Source organism: Columba livia, chromosome 8 (genome assembly GCF_036013475.1).
Source record: "Columba livia isolate bColLiv1 breed racing homer chromosome 8, bColLiv1.pat.W.v2, whole genome shotgun sequence".
Lineage (NCBI taxonomy): Eukaryota > Metazoa > Chordata > Aves > Columbiformes > Columbidae > Columba > Columba livia.
The window spans coordinates 21337548-21351827 of NC_088609.1; the positions used below are offsets into that span (position 1 = coordinate 21337548).

The 14280-nt window shown below is 36.6% G+C and overlaps 1 long non-coding RNA gene across 1 annotated transcript; it reads left to right on the forward strand.

The window, feature by feature from the left end:
• The first annotated feature begins 4013 nt into the window (after window positions 1-4013).
• LOC110362014 (uncharacterized) lies at window positions 4014-13662 on the forward strand. Its single transcript, XR_002418971.2, has 3 exons — window positions 4014-4389; window positions 5460-5615; window positions 12798-13662. It is a non-coding gene; the product is annotated as an uncharacterized LOC110362014 (long non-coding RNA).
• Window positions 13663-14280: the final 618 nt, after the last annotated feature.

Sequence of the window (14280 nt, forward strand, 5' to 3'; positions counted from 1 at the left end):
AAATACCCACCCTGGGCATAAATATAACTAGTTGAATGTGAAAGTACAAACCAGTGTGAGGAAATGTTATAGAAACAGTCCTTAGTACATTCAAATTTCAGCCAGTGTACTCCACAAAAATAACATTTGTGAGATCATTACGATGCTTGAAGCCTTCAGCTAATTCAGTCTTACAGCCTGAATTTATCATTTATAACTTAAGAACATTGCTCAGGAACAGAAGAATTAAGACAGAAAGCAGCAAGCTATATGTATTTTATTTAAAATGCCTTTCAAGCAGCCATGACTTCATGTTCTTCACAATACCAGGGAGAGCTGGGAAGCTTTACCTTGAGATACTGACAACTGTAACCGGAGTTTAAAAATATGGTTAGATAGATTCCTGTCTGACAGCAAATAAAAGAAATTATTTGTACTGACAGACACAATCATAACTTGTATTTTATACAGTCCCAAGGGAGATATGTGCTTCGCTTTCTAAAGAATCACAGTGTGAGTCAGTCTCCAGGTGAACAGAGAGCAGGCAATAAGTCACAACATGGTGGCTGAAGTATTTTTCAGCCCTGAGAAGGAAAACCAGTGAAGATTTAGAAAAGGGAGTAAATAATTTGACCAGTTTGTTAGGCAGGTTTTCCATGAATCCACTATCTTGATTTCAGCTATTCCTAAATCAGGTTATTTAGCATTTTACTAAAATAAAAGTTTAGAACCCTCATTTTATTGCTTTGAATGAAAGCCTGGTGAGATCCACTATCCAGTCTTACTTGCTTTCACCACTACTGAAAAGGTGAGAATCTACTATTTTATTCCTTATCATACTGCTGTAGACACCTATAGGGAATTACTGATCAAATGCAGACTACTATCCCAGCCTAGAAAATATTCACAATGTCAGCCTATGGCTGTATGGTTTGCTACGGTTTCACTTCATCTTTAAATTTCAAATCACTTCGCAGCTTTCCTCACCCCTTTCACTCCCACAAACATGACAGCAAAAAGGTAAAGTTCTAAAATACTTGGAAAGTGCCTCTGAACAACGTATTTTATACATTTTCAAGTATAGTTAAAACAGGGTACTACTACTACCAGCATTTACTTACCTCTCTTCTGGTATTATGACATTACAGAGATAAACAGTGTTGTGATAATGATTCCTTCACTTCTTGTTCATTGAACACAGACTACCAGCAAATATCACCAAATTGTACATTCGTTACTGTGAAATTATTTTCCTAATGTTTCAAATTATTTAACCATTTCATATTATACAGGATTATTAAAACCACTATCTTAGTTATTTTCAGACATGAAATTGAACCTTTTCTTTGCATAATAATAATAATTTTTAAAAAATTACAGGTTCTATACTGTGAATAGTTCACAGAGAATGTCAACTTTCTATACCACCTAAGTAATAGGAATAAACTAGTGATTAAGAACTACATCTAAGTCAGTCTTTACAGGGTCACTTGGGAAAACAATTCCAATTAAATTTCAGAACCACATTGCAAACAACACGTCAAAAGGCTGAGTAGATAAATTTCTTCAAAATTAGCCTCCATAATTAAGTATAATTTAACTCACTTTCCTTCTAAATCAGAGTTATGCACACAGTTCAATTTTGCATGAGGCCATTCTCTAGGAATAGGTTTTTCAATTAATTTTGAACTTGTACCTTTAGTAAATCTGAACACATTTTTCCTCTCTCACTTTAGAAATACACTTAAAAAATGCTCATTTAACATGCAGCTCAGTGTTAGCAGCTGAGGAACACTAGAAAAGGAGGAAATTGATACTAGTAAATCTAAATGGATAGTTTACATTGAAAGCCTTTTGGTATAGAAATAGCATCTTTGCTTAAATATTAATTAGTCAGGTATCTTGGATTTTTTTTGTTTCCTTCTCCCTTCCTTCACCACAAACCATTTTTCCAAGTGAGAAATAGGAAAAACAACACAATCAAAAATAGAAGAGAGCCCAGGAACAACCTGAGCTTTCTCACAAAATCTTTTATTTCTTCATAATTCCAGAAAAATAGTGATAAATTTGATTTTTTTTTCCCTCTCCTTGTGAAAGAGTAGAACTAAAGTGCTAGAAAATCATGAAGAGTTTGCCTGCCTCTTACCACTACCCTGACCAATGTAAAATGTCAGTGATTTATAAGAACTACAAAACCAGTAAGTTTTAAGAAAATTAAACCAAAAACATGGAACATCAGCATAGAGAATTCACTTACCTCTTAAGACTGCTGTTGAATAACACAATACTGAAGCAGTAAACAAGGATCCATTTTTGCACCTTTCAAAGAACAGTAGGCAAAAGATCAGTAGTAACATATTGGCAAGGAACACAACATTGCACAATCTGGTTATAGGAATCCATCCTGATGAGGATATATGGGAAAAAGAAAAAAAAAATCCATATTTCTGATACATTGATTTATTGATTTTTCTTAGATTTACAATGAGAAAATGAATAGCATAACCTCAGTTAATGAGCACCAAATCACGCACTTCTGATATCACTTATTGACGATTTATGTAGACCTAAGTGTATTTAGTCAACCACATAAAACTGGCATGAGGATAACATTATGCTCTATATGGTCTGAACTAGAATTCTCTTACAGAGATATTTGTGTTTGAGAACTCAAGCTTGTAATCAGCCATCTTCTTTACCACCTATCTCTGAATACGCATTATACAGTGGATATCTAGATACACAGGGTGGAAATTAAGACTATATGATTCACCACAGCAGATCTTACAGCCAAATGATGCAAGTTATGGCCCAAGAATGACAGATGAAAACTTAAACCACACAGATATATATTCTTTGCATTTTTAGGTATGTTCCTCAACTTAAAACATTTGAGTTATATTTTAAATTTCCTGTGACTGCAAAACAGACTGCCTTAGGCTGGACAGTCTCATTTTGCAGAAGAAGAGAGCTAGCATAACTGAGAAGTTGTATTAATATTTAATAGTTGCTTTTAAAAGCAACCAAATCCATTTTGTTTTACATAGGAATGTTGGGCTTTAAGTTCTGGCATTTTGGGCCTCATTAACTCAGTGCAATTTCACCCTTTTAAAGATATCAGTCTCCTAGTTATACCTCTCACTGCTTGTTTCTTGCTCTAACAGCCCATCTCAAAGCAGTTCAACACTGGTCAAAAATGCACTATTGCTCATTTGGGCTTCAAGTTAGCATAACTGCGAGATGAAACTCCATAGCTGGCACAGGGCAGACAGGAAAGGTACATTTTTGTGGAAGTGTATTTAAAGAAAGCAGAAGTCAGCTGGCTGAGACTGCTCAAAAGTTTGGAATGTTACAGGCATGTTGTGGGATGCTGGCTGAAGAGGCAAATGCAGGTGAAATCAAAGACACATGATAAGCGAAATTCTCACATGACTCCATAATTCACCATAGAGATACCAAAAACCATATGCTAACAAGCAGGTAAAGAGACACTTCGAGCTCAGCTTCACCACAAGAATCACCCTATTTGCCTTAAAGAAGCCTGCTTTTATAACCCTGTGTGACAGGGCAGCGAGCAAGCCAGGACTTTAAGGCAGAACTGTCTACACCTTTTCCTTAGAATTAGCACTTCAAAAGCAGTTAAAGGTTTTAAATTCCTAGCTAGTTTTTAGTAAAAACCAAACTGGAACAAGGTAGCTTTTCAAATAGATGAAATGCAAGTCTGTTGAGAGAGACAGGTTTAAATACAACATTTTATAAACAATCTCCTCCCTACCATCAGTGCCTGTACATCCAAATCCTGCTCCCAGGTTCAGCAGATTTCAGTTCTTGGATTACAACAAAATCAGCATTCCTTTTTAAAGTGTGAGAAGACTTTCCTTGTTCTTTCACCTGTAGTTATATGGCAGCTTCCTGCCTCTATGAGAATTTCCCAGGTCCTCTGCAAACTTGCCAGCTGCTTGCACTGAGCTGCAGAAGCATTGCCAGCTGAGCATGGCCAATAACACTCAGAAACTAATTTCAGGGAAGCCCCACCATCCCCTCCCTTTGGAAAAGTTCACCTGAACTGAATATATCCTTAATCAACTGTATTCTCACCTTTTTATAAAATGTAGCACACAATAAGCTGTGAGCAAGTGACACAATGTACCTTCTATCACACCAAAGATGAAAGGCAGTGCTCCACTGTTAATAGTTAACTTTTAAATTGTGACTTCTGAATTTAGCTTGCTTACTTTCACAGTGCATCTGGATGTTCTGTACCACTCAGCCCTCCCTAGTTGTGCTTCCTGGCAGAACCACAACAGTGGAGAATCCTGACAAATTCTCGTGTGTGGAGGTCTGCAAGGCTTTTCTTTGACATGTGCTTAACCAAGCAGAGCTCAGTGATCTCTGTTCTTTTCACTTAAGGTGAGACATTTTCATTTCATACTCAAATACTTGCTGGATGGATATAGGAGAATGTTTTTCTTACAGGCAGCAATGCTTTAATAGAGAAAAAGCAGCAGTGCAAAGTTTATTTTAACTCCTTGAGCATTAGATTGGCATAGACCTATGGAAGGCTAGCATAGGCTTTAATTCTTATTAACTCTTAACGCTCAACTTTTCTCCAAATAAACCATTGGAAACCTTGGATCTGCATTATCTACCAAATTACGACCCTCAGAATACACAGCTTAAATATTATTAAATACAGCAACAAGTTTTTCAGAATTGAGAATGAACATATTTTTTAAAGTGAGAGACCTAAAAAGTGAGAGGGGAAGCAAAGCACTGAACATCTATTTTTCAGGGAAATTTTTCAGGAAAAAAAAGAATTCTGCATTTTTTTTCCTGCTGTCTTCAGCACAGAAAGAAGTCACTGTTTTACAGGCCAGACCATTTTGCCTTTGGGGAGGGGAAGTCAGGAACAGGGAAACTCCCTGTTGAAGGGACAGCAGCAGCATTCCCATGCCTGCAGCCCATTCCTGTGGCTCTCACAGCTGGAAATTAAACAGAAAAAGTGGGTAATGCAAACTTGTGGTCAGGTTTCAAAGTTAGTAGACTGTACTAGCTCGACATGTTTGAAATCAAACTGCATTCTTTCATTCCATTTTTTATTGTCTGATCAATGTAGGTGTTTCAAATTTTATTACTATCTGCTGTGACAGTATACATTGCTCTCTCAACCACCACAATTTTTAAAACATCGTTTGTGTTCCCCTTTCTCAGTGCAGTATTAGATTAAATTTCACAATGTGACTAACAGTGTAAGGCAACTAACATTAAATAAATTAGCAGCTTTGTTCTGTAGGGTGATTTCATGGGTCGTTCTACATTTTTTTTTCTCAAGACCAGGAAGTCCAGTGAGTTACAGAAACATATCATAAAGATGTGCTGTATCTTTCCCATTACTTTTAACAATAAAGAAACAGCTCCAGAGTTTTCATGAGAATTAAAGACAAATTCAATGCAGATAATAATGTGTAAATTCCTTACAGGCTAAGGTAAGCCATCGGGGAAATGACACCTTGGAGACAAAGTCGTTCTGAAAAATCAGCCCTGACAGAGATGAGCAAAGTGACAAACCCAGAGGCAACTCTGAAGTCAGCAGCTCTACTGCTTGTGAAGTCTGCCAAGAAGCATAACGTGCCCAGGTATTTCCAGCTGTCTCTTCATTATTCTCATTCCTGTCAAAATGCATCTTTCTTGCAACACTGTCATTCAGAAAGCATTCACTTTAGGCTCCAAAGGCGAACAGGCCAAACTCAGAGTTCTAATAATCTGACGTGAGTCCACTGAAGTCAAGAGTTACCCTTGCTTATATTCATGAAGAAAATTGTCTCAATATCTTAAAGTGTGGGAAATTCTGACCCTATTCAATTAGGTGCAATTTACTGTGGGTTTGTAGGAATTTAAGGGATTATTTCCAAAGTTAAAACTGCAAGACTGGAGTTTATCTTAGATACTATCAGAGAGTGTTCTTCTGGGTTTTAGCGTCGATATTTCATTAATCTCCCTGGGCATTAGCAGCCCAGGCATCACTGAATGATGTAGGCTGAATGTCCATTTCAATTTAGTGGCTCTTCTGTCCCAAAGCAGAGCACTGGAAATAAGCCTTTCTCACTCCTCTCTTCCTATAGGTCTTTCCAGGTTTTCCTATACCATAATCATTTGGGGTCCAACAGAAGAGTATATACAGTGAACTAATGTTTTTTTTTCCATCCACTTCAACTCTCTTCCAACTCAAAATAATAGTATCATCAGTCTGGTTTACCTGTGTCTTAGCCACCATACAGATGCCCAAGAAACATATATTGATACTACTTTTCATATATAAAAAACACCACTTACATCCAATGATTTTAGAAATTTTGAGCTACCTTGCAGCGGCTGGAACTACATACACACACACACACACATATATACATGTACCCCAATGGTGTACACAGATATACTTAAAAATTAAGCACCTGCCAAAATACTAGAAGGATCAGAATCATAGCTGGCTTGCAGATGTGGGAATAAATAAATAATAATAGAAACAGTAGTGTGGTTAAGATAGGTTGGATGTTCTTATCTAGGGGAGAGTAAAAGACAAGATTGCTGTATATCATCTGGAATGAATTTTGAGCTTTTTACAGACCTAAAAATAAAAACAGATGTATAAAATCCCATTGCCATAACACAGCCCAATTTAGAAAAAGCTGTTGTCTACAAATGTGATGATCCTTAAGGTCTATGTTTAGGAGGCCTGAAAGATTCCAAGTAATCTGAGAATGACAGCAAGGTAATTAAATAATCATTATTTGGTGCAATATATATATTTTTTTTCTCTCCATTTCTCAGTCTCACTCTGATATCTGACTGTATTTTGGTAGACTAAACCTAATAATATTTTTTTGAAAATTACTGCAGTCATCATCTGGAATCAGTCTAGATACAATAAATTAATCCTTAGCATAAAACAAAGTAAACATTGCCTCCTACACTTCAGAATCTGCAAACATACACTGTAGGTGCTATAAGCATATCCGAATCTTCATTGGTCCAAACACTGAGAATCTACACTGATACTGCACCTGGCATAGAGATGTGATCTCTGGTTTTGATTTCTGACAATAGTTCAAATAAATAGGCACATTTCAACCTTAATTGTTCATGCCTACTGCATGTCAAAAATCTTGCAACTTGTTTCACAGTCATTTGACAGTACTACATGATGGAATGTTCAGATTTTATTCTGATCAATGTTTTGCTTTAGCAATCTAATCTTAAGGCATTATGTATAAATTTTTTTTTTTTTCATTTTACCTATGGAACTTTCAATATATAAATAAGGACAATATTTGCATTCTCATAAACCATACAAAAATTACCAGAACAAATTTAATACTGAAATAATTGAATTCTGGACTCACTAGCATCTATTGAAGATTTTTATCTAGTATAAAATATACTTTTTACTGTGATAAAGTACTAGGCTACTGAGTATTAAGTTAATCTTGAGTATCAGGATCACATAACTCATAAAATAATACAGTAGTGGAAGAAGCGATGTAATGGAACACGCATTTCTTTAACTAAGAACCTGAATGTAAACTTTAGTATTTCTATCTTTTTATTGCCTATTTTATAGAATCTCATTAAATTAATATTAAAAAATTAAGTTAGATTTTAATCTAGAGTTTTACATTTTGTTTCTTAGAATATATGATGTTTTTCTAGTTAACTTTTAGTCTTCCTCAGCTATCACTACACTAGTAGTCCTCATTCCTTTTTGTTTCAGTCCAGACTGTCTACAAATGAATTTAATTATTCTATAGTTTGGGCAATGTGCTTGGCAGGCAGCAGGGCTTAGACACTGCTGCTTTGAAGATACATGTTGAAAGAAAAACTTGACTTTTTCCTCATAAAGTTAATAATTTTCACAGTATTGACTAAAAAATAATCACTTTCTGGAAAAAAATATGGGCAGTTGAGATTATTACAGACTGTAGTAGAGTTATTGAAGCATTGTGACCACCTGTTTCATGTTTTTGAGTGTTAAGGGGAGACGAATACCACTAAGAGTGAATGAAGTTGCAATCAAGGTATTGGTCATTTAGTATAACACACCTTATAGAGAAGAAAATGTGAATCACAATTTCAACATATCATCAAATAGGATAAATTGCATGCAAAGACTTTCTGCTGATCCTGCATTTAGTTATTCTTTTGTGATTCCCACAGAGCTGCTGCATTCTCCTCTGTTTGTCCTAATATCAGATGCAAATACTCACATTTTATTACATTAAACAATGACTAAAATAATATTTTGAAGAGACTTGCCTTTTCAACATCCATACAGATGCACAAAAACATGTAAACAGACTGCCTTTGAGAAAGGGATTATGTGCACAAATCCATGCCCATGGACAGGAAGCTCAAGGCAAGTTTTAGTGCAGCCCTTGTTTCACTCTTCCCTGGCACGTGAGCTCCTCGGAGCCTCCAGGGAGCTGCTGCTGCCACATAGCAGCACACTGGCCTCCAGGGACTGGTCCCCAAGACTTCGGTAGGGCCTGGGTGCTGAAGGCTGCCTCGCGTTACAGAACAGCATGGTCAGCCCTAAACAAGACTTTTCAAATGTTAAACAATTAAAAGGCACCAAATCAAATTAAAAGCTTTGTCATATCTTAATTTTAAAGCTACTACACATCACCACTTTACTCAAAGGAGTTGGTTTGGTTTGGTTTGGTTTCCTGCAAGATAGAATTATGTCTAATGAAGAATTATTACCTGGCATGATAATGCATGCGATTCCATTTTCATCAGTTAGTACCATTAAAATGGCCCTTATTTTACAAACCGAGGTGGATAATAGTCGAACAATATTTAGAATATTTGAACAAGTCTGCCAGCACTCTCATATTCCAAGGCTGGTGCCATTTGTAGCCCCTCTAATTCCTTTCATAGGATGTGCTATTTTGGAGGAATATGAGTTAAGTATAATGGGACTTTAATATTTATTTAATTATAAATTACTAACACATTTTTTCTTTTATTTGCATTTATTTATATGCACATTATGGTTTGGTCCTTCTCAAACTTGGGCAAGAGGAGGGCAGGCATGAGATGGGGCACTACCTTAAGCAGAAGGTCTCTCTGAAATACTACCTTTGTTTTCTTGGTGCTCTTTCTTAAAGAACAGGACAATCTTTTATTCTATCCCAAAGTACTTCAACTAGTGATTCAGTAACAAGCTGTCTATGCATGGGAAGAGGAAGTACGGGATTGTCATGACTGGGCATAAATTAATTTGCCGTTAGCTATTCACCTTCTTAGGTCTGTCCCTGTCTTAAATTCCCCCAGTTAAAAGGAACTGTGAGGGTGGTAGCATCAGTGTTGCCAGAAGCTAACAAACATGCTACAAGTGTGTGACACATGCAGGCCATTAGTCTGTGCCTGCACTGCCTCCTTGTGTATTAGACAGGCCACCAGTACTCCCCCAAAACAAAACAATCCACAAAACAATGCAGAACAGGGACTGCAAGAGGCCTTTTATACTTAAACATCTGTGTTCTTAATTTGTCACAAGTTATAATTAAAAATGGATTGTGGCATGTAGACATTGGCCCTCTGCTTCGAGAACAAAACTAATTAAAGCAGGACTGATCAGGGAGACTCTGTCTGATAATAAGATAAACAGTTGGCAATGAGAGTAACTGAACCCGTCCAAACTGTCCCCGGTTAGTTCCCCCAGCCCATGTATTTGTTTCAACCGGCCTGAAGCAAAAGGAAGTCACAGATAAATCATAAAAACGAATGAAGGCATCAGTTAGATACCAGCAACTAAAGGCAAATACTTGGAAGTGTTGTGTTGCAGAACCATGACAGACATAATTAAAGGTAAGTTTTTGTTGGCTGTTGAGTAAATTCAGAAATGGCAACAAAAATGTACATTTTTGACAGTTCTGCTGTGTAATGGCAATACCTAAAAATTAGCCAGAACCTGAGAAATTGATCTCGACATCAAATATATATGTCTCATTTTCAGTTGTCTTAAATGAGCAAATGAGAAAAATTCTAGGGACATTTTAGGGACACTACACATTACACTAAGTGCTCATGTTTTTTTTTCTCTTGAATTAAGTATAATTGCAATTACAACAGGTTACAATCCCAAGAAGAAACCCATATAACTGAAAAAGGAATGGTGGGCTGCTCTATCAATTACACTGTGCTGTGCTATAAAGCATTGGTATGTGAACCTTGAAAGAACAGGGAGTTTGGCTGAAATAAGCCCCCCAAACTTTGGCTGAATTACTAAACTGAGCTGGCAATGCTGTATGATACTTGATACTTCCTGCTGCTTACTGAACACAGTGGAAATGTTGTGCTGTTTATATGCTGTAAAATGCTATTTCAGCAATATTTTTCTTTCTACCCTAATTTCAAGCCAGTCTTATCCCTAACCTTCACTATGCTCAGTCCTCAAAACAACGCATTGGCTGCTAATAGCAATAAACTGCTTCATAATCCCCAGCAATTACCCAGTCTCCTGAAGTCATCTTTTGTAGTGTAACCTTAATGACAAGTGTATATAGGCTTGGCAGATGAAAAAGATAGCAAACTGAAAATAACATATTGGATCTTGACAATACCAGACCACTTTGTATCTCTAAATACAAACTGCGTTGTCTATGAATTATGTTGTTGAGTCCTCACCTAAACCTCTCCTCTTGTTGACAGCAACCTTCCTAAATCTTCAGATCTGTAAAAATTGATGGTGAACTGGGATCTTGATACTTCCCTAACCTTAATCTGAAAGATAGCAAATTATTACTGAAAGTGAAAAAATGGTATCAGCTTGTAACATCACTGGTCTCTTTCCTTCCCTTAAGAACCTTCCAGAGACAAGCAATAAGAAGACCAGACACCTCAGGGCCACAGAACAGTCCCTGGCCCATTTTATTTACTAGATTCAGTCTAAAGATTCCCAAACATTAATCCTAAATTCCTATAACTCCAATTCTAACTCTTGCTTTTTAAATAACTACAGGATAAATTATTAGAGGAAAAGCCAATGGCTTTTATTCATTTGAGCTGAGTCTTACTGATTCTTATGTCTGGGAACACTGTAGATTCTGCCATAAGGTACGCTTTTTATACTTAGTCATCCATTTCCAAAACCTTAACCTTAACCTGTTAAAACACTAACACTCCCCTAGGGCAAGTATTCCTAGAGACTGAAAGGAAAGAGGAAAAGACAATATAAGGCATCTAGCAGTATCTGCCCAAGTCTCACCTCTGTAGAGTCTGCAGAGTCCAACACTAATCTGTAATTAATACATAGGAACCCACTAATGTACTATAAGACAATATGAGTCTCTGGTTTTCATTTGCACTGTTTCTGTGCTTAGCTGCAGGAAACCCTGTAGAACAGAACATTACTTGGGGATGCAGACACATTATATTACAAACCCTAAACGTGTGTAAAAAAAAGCCTTCTTCAGATCTAGAGAATGAATTCCAACTGTAAAACAAAATATAGACCCTTAGCTTATTTCTCCATCTGGTGTAGAGATATTATTTTCTCTAGAGGAAGAAAACAACTGAAGGCTTTGGCTGCTAACTACATTAGCACAAAGTTTGCTGCCAAGATTTTTGCACTTATGAGAAATTAATTTACCTATTGATGATTTATTTTCCTAAATTGTAAACTCTTTGCCTAACACTACACTTATTCTCAGCCTACAGGAGACTAAGACTTTAGTTTTTGTAAACTGATATAAGGCACTGGCTTCTGTCAATACTTACCTCCTTCCTCCCTCCTTGTTTCCTATAGATTCAAAATGTAAGTGGAAATAGGGACAATTTAGAATGCAAGTATCACCACTAAACTAATTTCTAATAGTAGTTTTATTTTTAGGAAGGGCACAGATTTCTACAGGAAATTGCAACACAGTACATCAGATTCTATCAATACCTCCCTGCTACTCATCTTTGGCAGTCTTGTGTACTTGAGCATTACTCAAAGTTTAGGACAGTTACGATTCTCAAACCCTAACACTATTACTCAAACACTAACTAGAATTACTTCCACATAAGGGAATAACCCCCATAGGTAAAGATAATATTAGTCAATGGTTTATGCCAACACATTTGAGGAACTTGTAGAAAGGTATCATAACCTGAGTTCTTTGCTAAAACCTTCAGCCTAAACCTAACTGTCCTATCTACCTCCTAAAAAGATAGTCTATTCGTTCCTATAGGACTGATAGAGCTCAAGGGACAGGTTTCTATCAACACAGTTGCTATCTCCAAGGGTCAGTAAAGTCTAGGAACAATCTTGTTTAAGACTTCAAAATCCTCAGTCCTAACTTTATGCCAAATCTTTTCCCTTTTCTTGTTGTTAGCAGTGACATGAATGCCTACAGGAGAGACTTCATCAGGTATTGGTTCCTGCCAACAGCACTCTCTGCAGAGTCTGCAAAACCCAAATTTAAAAACAAAAGAAAACTTCCCAGACTGTGACGAAAGCCCATATACAACCTCTCATATATCAATTATGGAAAGACAAAGGTTAATCACTATTGTTTAAAACTGTAAGGACTAACTGGTTTTCTGACCCAGGCCCCTTCAAGCTTCTGGGGGGACTGTCAGATCCGTATCAGAGTTCTTGATAATTTCATTTCCAAAACCTCTCCTATTTTAACATCCTACAATAAACTAGCATCTTTACATTTCATATTTTACAATCCTGACTTCACCATATCCTAGTCATAATTTTATGAAACCTGTCAGCTGAGTCCGAAAATTGAAGAAAAACACCATAGACCTTTATTTTTCTCTCCCAGAGAACTCTAGAGAGGATGAAGAAGTGATGCCAGAAGCAGAAGGGGAGGAGGACACAGGAGTAGACAATGGAAAAAGAGGAAATTTGCTTCACTGGAGAAGACTGTGAAAAGGTTATGGTTAGGAATTTTGTTTTGTGTGTTATTCTGCTCATCTTCTCTGTACCTATCTGCAACTCACTTTCAGAGAACAAAGGTTTAATTTTACTGGTTTTCCAGGTGAGGGCTTGAGCCTTTATTTTACTATCAAACTCCCTTAAATACAAAAATATCCCTTGTTTCTGTCAACTGAGTTCTGGCAGAACGATTATACTTATTTATTTATGAGAGATCATCCCTAAAGTAAAAGATAACACAAGTTTTGTCTTGCTTTTATCCAAGCTTGTTCTTATCTTCATGATACTGAAGAACAGAATGCAATTTTGATGGTTTACATTTTTAACTCTCAGTGTTAACCATATTAACTAAGAGACAATAAATCCCTGCTGCAAAATAGAGGTATAAGTTCCAACCAACCACAGCCCCCTTCTCAAATCAGCAGACCATCTGTTTCAAACAGCCATCATGTCATTAAATCCTTTAAATTCCCAATTCTAACTTTAACACTAACTTTATCCCTTACACAGGCCTAGAAGTTCTAACCTGTCATGTTGGCATATCTGGTAGCAACTCCAGTTCACGCTCATTCAGTTTAAAAATGTAAGGAATTTTTCACCAGAAACTGTACAAATTCAACCTTCAACATACAGACAGCAACAACCACGTATCCAATTTGCAGCCACATCACAGCCCTGCTTTTGGAGCTGAGTAAGGTTGCGCAGTGCAGCTGCATCCAACCACTCCAGCTTTCCTATGTCAACTGGAGAGGCTTCTTCACATTCTCAATAGAAAAATAACTTACTAATGCTAATGTTTCTGTAGTTTTTTGGTAACTGAGCTAATGAGTACGGAACTATGCTGGTTTGTATCAAGTTTATTTTTACTATCACCTGTCTTCCCTAGTTCTTGGGCATCTGAAAGAAAGAATCAATGGACACTGAGCCATTCTCTAACCTAAAGAGTCTGATGTGGCACAGAGAAGGCCTTCAAAGCTTTAGATAATGGAACTGGGGGAGCTCAGTGAAGCTGTAAGCTATTAATATTACTGGTAGTAGCAAAGGGTATATTTCACTTCTTGAAAGTAAAATCATGGAAGGAAATACTGTTTTTTATTTAATCTATATCCATGCATTCGTATTTTTCTTTCCCTTAAAACTACAAAAAGAAGCTCATTAATATTTCACCTAGCAGAGATCATTCCACTAATCTTCATTTGTAAGCCATCTTTATTTTTTCAAGACTTCACTTCACTGAAGCAATATAACTCACTTTTCTTCCCAGTATTAATCATACCACAGAAAACTCCTAGAAAACACAGATATGCAGCAGAAATTAGATAAGGATGAAATACCCACCTACATAAATCAAAATAATTAAAGTGGTAGAA